We start from the raw sequence: 12,467 nt of genomic DNA, 5'->3' as shown, positions 1-12,467 counted from the left end.
TAGTTACAGGCATGATGTTTATAACTAGTTAGGTATCCAGGCATGATGTTTAATACTAGTTAGGTAATAACCGGCATGATGTTTATAACTAGTTAGATATACAGGCATGATGTTTATAACCAGTTAGGTATACCCAGCATGATGTTTATAACTAGTTATGTATAACCAGGCATGATGTTTATAACTAGTAGGTAATCCAGGCATGATGTTTATAACTAGTTAGGTATATACCAAGGCATGATGTTATAACAGTAGGTATACACAGGCATGATGTTTATAACTAGTTTGGTATACACAGGCATGATGTTTATAACTAGCTAGGTATACCAGGCATGATGTTTATAACTAGTTAGGTATACCGGCATGATGTTTATAACTAGTTAGGTTATACGCAGGCATGATGTTTAATAACTAGCTAGGTATAACCAGGCATGATGTTTATAAAAGTAGGTATACCAGGCATGATGTTTATAACTAGCTAGGTATACCAGCATGATGTTTAATAACTAGTTAGTATATCGCAGGCATGATGTTTATAACTAGCTAGGTATACAGGCATGGATGTTTTATAACTAGTTATGTATATCAGGCATGATGTTTATAACTAGCTAGGTATACCAGCAGGCATGAGTTTTATAACTAGTCTAGGTATACCAGGCATGATGTTTATAACTAGTTAGGTATACCAGGCATGATGTTTATACACTAGTTAGGTATACCAGGCATGATGTTTATACACTAGTTAGGTATAACAGGCATGATGTTTATAACTAGTTTAGGTATACCGGCATGATTGTTTATAACTAGTTAGCGTATAACAGGCATGATGTTTATAACTAGTTAGTCTATAACAGGCAGTGATGTTTATAACTAGTTAGGTTATAATCAGGCAGGATGTTTATAACTAGTAGGTATAAACAGGCATGATGTTTATAACTAGTTAGGTATAACAGGCATGATGTTTATAAACTAGCTAGGTATACCAGGCATGATGTTTTAACTAGTTAGGTAATACCAGGCATGATGTTTTATAACTAGCTAGGTATACAGGGCATGATGTTTTATAACTAGTTTAGGTATAACAGGCATGATGTTTAATAAACTAGTTTAGGTATAACGGCAATGATGTTTATACTAGCTAGTATACAGGCATGATGTTTATAACTAGTTAGGTATACAGGCATGATGTTTTAACTAGTTAGGTATCGCAGGCATGAGTTTATAACTAGCTAGGTATAACAGGCTGATGGTTTATAACCGTTAGGTATAACAGGCATGAATGTTTATAACTAGTAGGTATATACAGGACATGATGTTTATAACTAGTTAGGTATAACCAGGCATGATGTTTATAACTAGTTAGGTATAGCAGCATGATGTTTATACAGTAGTATACAGGCTGATGAACTAAAGTAGTATACAGGCATGATGTTTATAACTAGCTAGGTATAACAGGCATGATGTTTATAACTAGTAGGTATAACAGGCATGATGTTTATAACTAGTGGTTAACAGGCATGATGTTTATAACTAGTTAGGTATAACAGGCATGATGTTTATAACTAGTTAGGTATAACAGGCATGATGTTTATAACTAGCTAGGTTAAACAGGCAATGATGTTTATAACTAGTTAGGTATAACAGGCATGATGTTTATAACTAGTTAGGTATACAGGCATGATGTTTATAACTAGTTAGGTATAAACAGGCATGATGTTTATAACTGGTCTAGGTATACAGGCATGATGTTTATAACTAGCTTAGGTATAACAGGCATGATGTTTTTATAACTAGTTAGGTATAACAGGCATGATGTTTATAACTAGTTAGGTATACACAGGCATGATGTTTATAACTAGTTTAGGTATACACAGAGATGACATGTGTTTATAACTAGTTAGGTATAACCAGGCATGATGTTTATAACTAGTTAGGTATAACAGGCAGATGTTTATAACTAGCTAGGTATACAGGCATGATGTTTATAACTACGTATGGTAGGTAAATAACCAGGCATGATGTTATAACTATGGCTTAGGTATTAACCAGGCATGATGTTTTATAAAACTAGCTAGGTATAACAGGCATGATGTTTATAACTAGCTAGGTATAACAGGCATGATGTTTTATAACTAGTTAGGTATACCAGGCATGATGTTTATAACTAGCTGGTATAACAGGCATGATGTTTATTAACTAGCTAGGTATACAGGCAGAGTGTTTATAACTAGCTAGGTATAACAGGCATGATGTTTATAACTAGTTAGGTATAACAGGGCATGATGTTTATAACTAGCTAGGTATAACAGGCATGATGATGTTTATAACTAGTTAGGTATAACAGGCATGATGTTTTACAACTAGTAGGTATAACAGGCATGATGTTTATAACTAGCTAGGTATATACAGGCATGATGTTTTATAACTAGTTAGGTATAAACAGGCATGACGGCATGATGTTTATTACTAGTTAGGTATAACAGGCATGATGTTTTAAGTAGCTAAGTATTGCAGACGGGTTAAGCACAAGTGTATGAGCTGTCATTGTCATGAGGTCTGGCCGGCCATCGCCCCTCCACTCCTCCCCCACCATTGCTGTGTTTGTCCCTTGCCCCTTTGTGTCCCTGTGAAAGGCCTGATCCCCCTGTCATTATTTGCTCCTTTATCTCCCTCTCTGCCCGTTCTGATTAGGGTCAGTGGAGTCTGACCAGCAGTGTTCTGGGGGATGCTATCCATTACCGTGTCACTGTGGATAGGCCCAGCRTGGGYGAGGTGTCAACACAAGCCTCCCCGACAAAATCACCAACCCGTCTCCAGCTAATTATCCCAGTCCAAGATAATTAAATAGGGGTCGGAGGAAGGCAGTGTGTGTGTGTATGTGTGTGTGTTTGTGCGTGCGTGCGTGTGGCTTATTAAGCAGGTCTCATAATTATTTACATTTGAGTAATTTAGCAGATGTTCTTATCTAGAGCGACTTACAGTTAGTGCATTCATCTTAAGATAGCTAGGTGGGACAACCACACATCAGTCATAGTAAGTACAAGTCAGGGCAAAACAGTCAAGTGCGAGTGTTAGTCAATGAAAGGCATTTATCAATTTTTTTCAAGAGACCAGAAATGGCAGAACAGAGTGCTCCGGTTGGGGTGCAGGGTTTGAGCATAGCCTGACGGTAGGGAGGGGCAGTTCCTCTTACTGCCCGGTAGGCCAGTACCATGGTCTTGTAGTGGATGCAAGCTTTGACTGGAAGACAGTGGAGTTTGTGGAGGAGTGGGGTGACATAGGACAACTTGGCAAGGTTGAACACCAGGCGGCGGCATCATTGTTGATAGGTTGCAGGGGTTTGATGGCACAAGCAGGGAGCCCAGCCAACAGCTAGTTGCAGTAGTCCAGACAGGAGATGACAAGTTCCTGGATTAGGACCTGCGCCGGTTCCTATGTGAGGTAAGGTCGTACTCTGCAGATGTTGTAGAGCATGAACCTGCAGGAGCAAGTCAATGCTTTGATGTTTGCAGAGAACGACAGGGTGTTGTCCAGGGTCACACCAAGGTTCTTTACACTCTGGGAGGGCGACACTGTGGAGTTGTCAACTGTGATGGAGAGGTCTTGGAGCAGGCAAGCCTTCCCCGGGAGGAAAAGCAGCTCCGTCTGGTTGAGGTTGAGCTTGAGATTGTGGGCCGACATCCGAGCTGAGATATCCGCCACCTATGTGTTAGAAGAATTTATATTGAATTTATTATCACTTCAACTCTGTATGTATTTCTTACTTTTCTCCTGAGTGGCAGCCTATGGGTACAACGAAAAATAATAACAACAACAAAAAATGATTGGTCAACTAAACAAACCACACCCCCCCCCCAAAAAAAAATGAAGAAGGGGTAGGGAGAGATGTAGCTGAGTTTCATCTGCATAGCAATGATAGGACAGACCATATGAGGATATGAGAGAGAGAGTAACTATGGGATCAAACTGAATTTCCGTGCTCTAAATATGTTAAGGTAGTTCCACTGGCCACACCACGTCATTTCAACGTGGAGAATTGGGTAATAATTGGTAGATATGTTGATCAATGAGATTCCAACATATTTTCCCCCAATCAAAAAGACAGCCAAAAGTTTGTTCAATTTCCAACGTGTTACCACCCACAAACATCTAAAAGCCCAAACAAATTCCAATGGAAAATCTATTTCTAATTTTAGGTTTAGTTGTCACCTAAATGTGGTAACATTTAAAAGCCATTTAAAAAGCATACCCCAAGTTCAAATGGAATACAATGTCAGATATTTTGTGTTAAACAATTGAATGTGTTATCACTGTGTTTGATGTAATAACACAACCAAATGACCTGGATTACAGTTAGTTGAGATTACATTAAAGTACATGGTGCGAGTGATCAATGACGTTTGCGATTCTGTGCAGATTAAATACAGAAATTGTGAATATTTCCACAGACCTGCGAACTTGAACACACACGCTTTCTATGATTACATAAGAAGACATTGTTAAAGTAACCTCAATGTGGCCATGGATGTGTTACTCATTTTAAAGTTGAATAAATACTTTGACATTCATTTGTAAGATATCTTTAACAATAGGCTATATACTTTCTTACAAAAGTAATATTGAATTGTGTTTGTTTGACAACTGAACCAAATATCAACATTTAAAGGATATTGAATATTACGTTGAAGATCTGACATTGTTTCAAAGGTACAAATTCAACATATTTTATACAAAGTTTGTCTATGTTGAAAATTGGTTACTATGATGATATAATCCTGTGTTTGGAATCGTACCCTCAAAACAACAGTTTACGTTGATTACTTTTCCAATGTATTTTCCACGTAGATTCCATGTCACAATACGTTGACAAATGACGTTGAAGCAACGTTTATTTAACCCGTTTGTGCCCAGTGGGATGTGTCTCTGTTATAGTGGGACCTGAACTACATCAGTATTACAGTATAAGACAGTAAAAAATTGCATTGTGATAATTGAGCCCAAACTTAGTCTGTGGGGAAACTAAAGCCCAGTAAGTGAAACTCAGTGTCCCTGGACCATGGAGCTGTAGGGATATTTACATCATGAAGCACACGTTTAATGATAGGAGTTAAACAAGAAATGACCCTTGATGGAAAATGGAGGAATGAGGGCGAGAGAGAAATGGCGTGAGAGCGGGAGAGAAGAAATGGGAGAGAGAGAAGGAGGAAATAAGTAAGAGTGAGAGACAGCATGAATAGAGAGAGAGAGAGAGAGAGAGGAGAGAGAGAGAGAGAGAGAGAGAGAGAAGACGAGAGAGAGAGAGAGAGAGAGAGAGAGAGAGGAGAGAGAGAGAGAGAGAGAGAGAGAGAGAGAGAGAGAGAGAGAGAGAGAGAGAGAGAGAGAGAGAGAGAGAGAGAGAGAGAGAGAGAGAGAGAGAGATGCATATCAAGAGACCAAGTCAGTAAGGTTCAAAGCGAGAGTCCTGAAAAGTGAATGATTAAAAAAAACAATAGAATGAATGAGAGAGAACGAGGGTGGAGAGATTTTGCAGTCATACATATTCCCACTTCGGTGTGCTTCTTGTGCTGACCTGTTGCTGTGTGTGTGAATGCAGTGTGACCGAGCTCTGGCTGTTGCTGCGGCAGCACTGACACCAGGCCTTTCTCTCTGCCTCGCTGCACTACCCATTGTCCCACCGGCTTTGGAGAAAGAAATAAAATGCTAGCCAGAGGAAACCAATAGAGAATCGCTTGTGTTGTCGATTCTGGAAAAGAAACAGCATCCTGGTCCTCGTCTGTGGGCATAATTTGTCACCAAGTTTGACCTCCTTTAACTCCACACTGTGTTAAGCTCTTAACCTCTGGCTCTGGCCATGAAAGAGTTAAGTAATATTTAATGAGGGGTGGCGTTGTATCTAACTCAGTTAGAAAATGGTAATTGGTAATTAATGGTAATTGAATCGATTGTGAAGAGAAGTTAACCAAGGGCAAAATATAGGGATTAAAATATGTATTTAAAGTGAATATGTAACCCTTAGATATCTATAACTTCAAAGGTTAAAATGATAGACTACAATAATTATATAAATAGCAATAGGGATCTACATGGACTATGCAGTGTACCTGATTCAAAATCCACATTTAGATCATTGTTTAAACTTCACACAGCATGTTGACCCAATGTCTTTTAAACACCACAACAATAAGAATTACCTTGCATTATGTCAAGTATACTGTACATTCACTATGTCTACGCAACGTATTGGAGGAGCAACATGGCTGCTCAATAACATGTTCCACAGTGTTTCATATGAAAATAAAGGTTTTCCTATTTAAAATACAAATCTCCTCGAAAGCTTCTGGATATCACGTAGCGATTCAGTTTGTTCTTCATTTCACGTGTCTCACAGTAGGTTACAATACAAGGTTTGAACAGTAAACCTCTTCTCTCATCCCTATGCATTTATTGTACATTATTTCTGGCATGATGATCTGTACCTGAATGGAAGAGTAGGGCCTGAGCGCTCTCAGAGGACTGTGGAGAGTGGACCTGTGCCATTGTACTCTGGTAATGACCTGCTTTTCCTGGCCGCCGTGGCTTATTTGTTTAGCCCCCATTCTCAAGGCTGCTGCCACAGCGGTGTGAGGATAATGGAGGAGTGTTTTGTTCCGTTCCTGCGTTGGGGAATATAATCTAGTGTAAACAGTAGCATGTCTCCCAGGTTGAGAGAGGATGAATGGAGCGGTGTGGTTGATATTGACAGTGGAGAGAGGAGCGGTGTGTTGGCTAGAAAGAGAGAGAAAGGCGGCGAGGAGAGAGGGAAAGTGGAGAGAGAGAGATGCAAATAGAGAGGGAGAAGGAGAGCGAGAGAGAGGAAAAGCAGGGAGGAAAAGTGAACAAGGCGCAGGTCGTAGGTTACACCCCAAATTAAACCAGGCCAACCCTATCATTTGGAGTGGCTCTTCCCTTGTGTGTGTCCGTGTGCGCTCAATGAAACATGATACGCATCCTCAGAGCAATGAAATCACATATTGTCCCAGTCAGCTATTACACAATGCATTATGTCACCAAAACAAATCATTTATCTTCCTCTTAGCCAAAGTAGAAAACACTTTACAGATTAATTTATACTTATGTCACCCATAGTGCGTAATAAGGCGTGCTATAAGCATTCAAAACAGCCCATGACTTCTAATTACACCATACTAAATGGAAGTATTTCTCCTCATTATGCAGTACCCCCAAGTGGTTGAGAAAAAATATTTCCCACCCAAAAAGAAAATTGCATGCTGCTTTTCTCAAAATGAAAATGACAGAAGAATACTTTGTCGATTTATGGCGGATTTTTTTTATTAGGATTTGTAAAAAAAAAAATATGACAATGATTTTTCCCCACCTCCCTCCTGCTTGCTGCTCTGTGTCTGGCTGCAGCAATGCACCCTGGGAGAACAAAAAACAACAAAAGAAACAGCCCCAGAGCCCCAGTGATAATGGTTCAACTGGGAGAATAAAGCTCCTCTCTGTTTCCCACATGCCATCCAGCTCCCAGCGTCCGCTCTGTTGACACTGGCAGCACAATGAGCACTATAGTCCCCTCCAATACATCTTTTATAGGAGCATTCTGGCCCCTGAATGTACAACCGGGGCTGCCCTGTCTGTATAAGCCATGTGAATATTGGCCAAGACTGCCTCTGCTTTGTTCAGCATTATTCCCCATTATTCCCCACAATAGATATCAACACTTTGGAAGTCATTTTAAAAAGGGGGCGAATCAAAATAGTGGCACTTTAAGGCTTTTTGTTTCTCTTCTACACACACGCCCTTGCACTGCATTCTCTCCCCCCACCCACCCATGGATCATTCAGCTCCAGACACCTCTATTATTCAGACAAATTAAATAAACCACTCTACCAGGCTAAGAGGATCCACCGGTGGCCAGGGGCAGGCTAGTGTAGAGGAGCAGAGCAGAGAGCCAGGGGCAGGCTAGTGTGGAGGAGCAGAGAGCCAGGCAGGATAGGGAGGCAGGGAAGGAGATTCAGGCAGCCAGGCAGGCAGCCAGGCAGGCAGGAAGGCTGGGGAGGAGAGTCAGCGAGGTAGGCAGGCATGGAAGGCTGGGGAGGAGAGTCAGCGAGGCAGGCAGACAGGCATGGAAGGCTGGGGACAAGAGCCAGCGAGGCAGGCAGGTGGAGACGGGAGAGCAGGTATGCAGGGACGAGAACCAGGTGAGCAGGGTTGGGCAGGCAGGCAAGCAAGCATGCAAAGCAGGCACTCTGAGGAGAGGGAGGCAGGTAAGGACGCAGGTAGGCAGATGGGAGAAATAAGGAAAGGCAGGCTGGCTCCCATTCCATAGCCCCCTGGCCAGCTGTCTCCAGGGTTACTGGGAAGAAGTGATRGACGACCAGAAAGTACCTGGAAGTACCTGGATGAAGACAAGGAGCGGATGTCACACTCCTCCTCTTCTCCCTCCTCTTCATCCCTCATTTCCTGGGCACCATGGAAAGGACCCCCCCCCTCTGCCTAAAGAGCAGCAGGTATATGTTTTTTCTTTCCTCTTGGAGGGGGGGGGGGGTTTAATTTACAGTCTTGGGGGTGAGGAGAGGGGGAGGGGTCATTTGGAGTGTGTCGGACGAGCAGGGAGAGTGTGACAAGGTCTTGACATGTCTTGACAGGTTTGGTTAAGAGAAACTGTGTCTTCAAAGTTAATCAAGTTATCTCTGACATTGGTGCTGCTGTAGACCTTCTGGATGAGGAAAAGTGCATGCTTTCAACAAGGAAGAATGACTCCTTTMTATCGGTCTATATGTCTGTGATTGTTAACGATATTTGATTAATATCTCTGTAATAATACTTCTCTGTAATATTTCTATGGGTGAATCACAAACCCATAACGTACTACATTATTATAGCCGCTCTGTGTTAGTGCAGTCTTCATGTTCGCAGTATTTATTGCCATTTGATTTGTAATGATTCAAAGAAAGAGAACTGTTTCCATTCTGAGTGATTTCTTGCATGTAGTGGCTGCTAGGAGCCAACTAGGATTTGATTGAAAATAAAACAAATTATAAAAAATGTATACAATGATTTAATCAATCTTGTATTTAATGAAAATAGGTATTGGTTAACTGAAACTAACTATATTATTATAAGCATATCTAAGAGTCTCTTGTTCTTCCGTTTTGCTTCAATAATAAATACTCTACTTACTGTTACTTCAGTCTATTCTTTTCAAAAGATGCTTTTAGATCATGTGGATAGAAAAATAACCTAAAGATGAATCAGTGCATATCTTGATTTCCAAATGAGTTTAAAGGTCACATTATGAGAATGGCAACCAGAGGGCATGCTTTCATCCTCCCCGGCTTCTGACGGCGTCTTAGAGGCAGTAAGGGCCGCTCATGAAAAAAGAAAGGAGTGCAGAGAGAAAGAAAGGGGTTGTGAGGATGGGAAGGAAAGGGCAGGTGTAAAAGAAGGGGCTTTGAAACCAGCAGGTCTTGGCTGGAAGGATGACCTCATTTAGAATGCTGGAAGGATGACCTCATTTAGAATGCTGGAAGGATGACCTCATTTAGAATGAGAGGAGTCTGGAGTGGCGATAGCAAGAGAGCCACCCAGCTGGGCCTGCTCAGCGAGCTCCAAAGAGAGAGAGTATTGGATATGTACTGAATGTGAGGGGCTTTTTTAGCAGTTTCACACGACCATCACTTAGTGGAGCCGCTGTTAATGGCACGTGCCGAGACTAGCTCTTTACATTTAATAAACCAGGCATCTGCCAAGCACAATTATATAATTTAGACCGTCGATGTCACTCATTACTCCAAGTAATAGCCGCGACCATAATGGGGCAGAGAACGAAAGCCCCAAACTAGGAGCGCGAGAGTCTTCTGTCGACGTCTCGTCACCCTGGTCAGAGGCTATATTAAAAGCTCTTTGCACTCAGAGAGAGAAGGCATAACTGTGTGCTATGTGCCAGTCTGGAGGGGAGAGAGAGAAAGTATCCGGCTGTTAACACTTTGCCTGCTTACCTGCTTATTAGCTAATGCACTTTTGCGGGCATCTATTAGTCCGACCACTGTCGGCCGGTTCGTTGGCTCTCAGCGGGAGTGTGAGAGAAAAATGGGGAAAATGTACGGTCGGATTCGAAGTCGTCTCAGAATAAATTGCCAGAAGGCCCAGTTTCGGAAGAAAATATAATTTATGTCATTATATAATGGATATGTATGTCTTGGAAAAAACACAGTATGGCATATGTCTGTCGTGAGAAACGCAACTGTAAACTGCGTAGGAAAAGTGGTGTTACTGCCCTGAGCTGCTGTGCCATTCTACAGTTGAAAAATCGTCGGCCAGACTTATCTTCATAAGGAAACACCACAGACATCTCAAAGTGAGTGTGAATCGCTCATCATGCCCAGTCAACAGCTACCGGATGTCTTGCCAACCAGCAACCTGTGTCCAGACAAACAAACCACAAACCAACAACTCAACACTCCTGTGCTTACGCACACCTGTGCCCATTCACGGCTGGACACATTAAAACCAAAACCCCCAACCAGAGACAGATTACTCCAAAAGGACCTCTCTCTGTTGGCCCAGCGGCTACCACACATCTCCACGCATCTGTCACTATGGTACGCATTTAGGGTAACATTGATTTCAATGAGGACTCTTCACATCAAAGCTCTGCTTCCATTATGATATCATCTCCCGCATCGCACCGTAATGCTGTATTAATTCTGGCACGCCCTTCTCACCAGGCCCGCCACGGTACGAGCTACAAGCTAAGAGCGAGAGAGAGAGAGAGAGAGAACTGAGGAGGGAGAGCTAGCGATAGGAGCGACGGAAAGCTCTGAGCAGCCTAGATTTAATTTAATTAGTCCAGCTGGCTCTTTCCTTTCCCCTGGTATTGTCAGTAGCGCTCCGTATCCGTAGCTAACCAATCACTGATGCTTTTAGATAGGGCAGAAATATGATTAGGGTTGTTGGGAGGGCGGCGGGGTGTGGTGGTTACAGGGGACAGGGACTGTGTGGGTAAAGCCTTAATTGAGTTTTCATTTGAAATCTGCAGATAAAAAGGAAAGTTTTGATTTGTTTGTGTAATGAGATTATGGTTATTAGGAGGAGGGCCGTGGTGAAGGCGACCCTGGCGAGGAGAGGTTTAATGGAGCATGAAAGGATTGATGTGCGATGATACACCGCCGACAGGATCTATGTCAATCCCACTGCCCCCTTTCCCCCTCTACCCAGTGTCTCCCCAACCACAGCCACTTCCCCCCCAAACCATGCTAACACAATCCCACTGCCCCCTTTCCCCCTCTACCCATGTCTCCCCAACCACAGCCACTTCCTCCCCAAACCATGCTAACACAATCCCACCTATATACCTCAAACCTACGGTTACTACAGAGTCAAAGAATACAGCAGATTGGTATGAGATTTAGAATCTTAATAGACACTGGGAGAAAGTGAAACATACTACCCACAAGGGAAATGCATCAGGGCTATCAACAGTGCTGCCATTTAAAACCACAACATTTAACGGGATTGAGAAAATGTCTGTTTACTCAACCAAGGCCAATGATTGTCTATTCGAACTATCCTTATTCATTTGAGACATAAAACAGGTTACAAAAAAGTGAAAAGTAGCAGAATTCAAACAAACAAAATCCCCCAGTTCCAAACTGTTGCTGAATAGTGCTTTTCCCAGCCCTTCTGCCAGCCTGGCTATCCAAAAGGCTAAAACAGCTGACTATTAAAATAGTCATTTAGCATGCCAGCAGCTAGCAACAGTAGTGACAGCAGAGTCTGGTGACAGTGTCCAAAGCTGGTAATCTCATTTAACCCCCTCCTGACAGCGCTGCAAATTGGATCTGACACGGTAACAACACAAATAAAAAGCTGCGTTTCCCCTGACCTCGCTTCCTCCTCCGCCAGCCCACTCAGCCTACTCCGCTTCCCCTGGTGCCTGGGGGCTGGGGCCTGGGGGGCTGGTGCCTGGGGGGCTGGGGGCCTAGGGGGCTGGTGCCTGGGGGGCTGTGGCCTAGGGGGCTGGTGCCTGGGGGCTGGGGGCCTAGGGGGCTGGGGCCTGGGGACTGGGGCCTAGGGGGCTGGGCCTGGGGAGCTGGGCCTGGGGCTGGGGCCTGGGGGCTGCTGGAGCTCTGTGTCTAACCTGGTCCCCAGCCTAAATATTGGACCGTGGGCGTCTCTCCCTCTCTCCCTATATCCCCTGGGCCAAATTAGGGACCCAAACTCACCTTTCTTTATTTCTTTCTTTTTGCCCTCCTCCATTCCTCTTCTACCCTTCTCACTCCATCGTGTTGGAGTGGATTTGAAGTCCCAGCCCCGTCTGTGTGGCGGCCGCTGTGGGCCTTTCCTTTTGGGTAAATAAAGGGCCTGGGAGGCTGGGGAGTGAGGCTGCAGGGACTGGGGTATGTGTGCTTGCGTGTGTGTGTGTATTTCATGGTGTTCCCTGTGGTGGGCGCTCAAAGACGGAG

This window comes from Salvelinus sp. IW2-2015, unplaced genomic scaffold (genome assembly GCF_002910315.2).
Source record: "Salvelinus sp. IW2-2015 unplaced genomic scaffold, ASM291031v2 Un_scaffold2076, whole genome shotgun sequence".
NCBI classification, from domain to species: Eukaryota; Metazoa; Chordata; class Actinopteri; order Salmoniformes; family Salmonidae; genus Salvelinus; species Salvelinus sp. IW2-2015.
Note: the sequence above shows the minus strand (reverse complement) of the source record.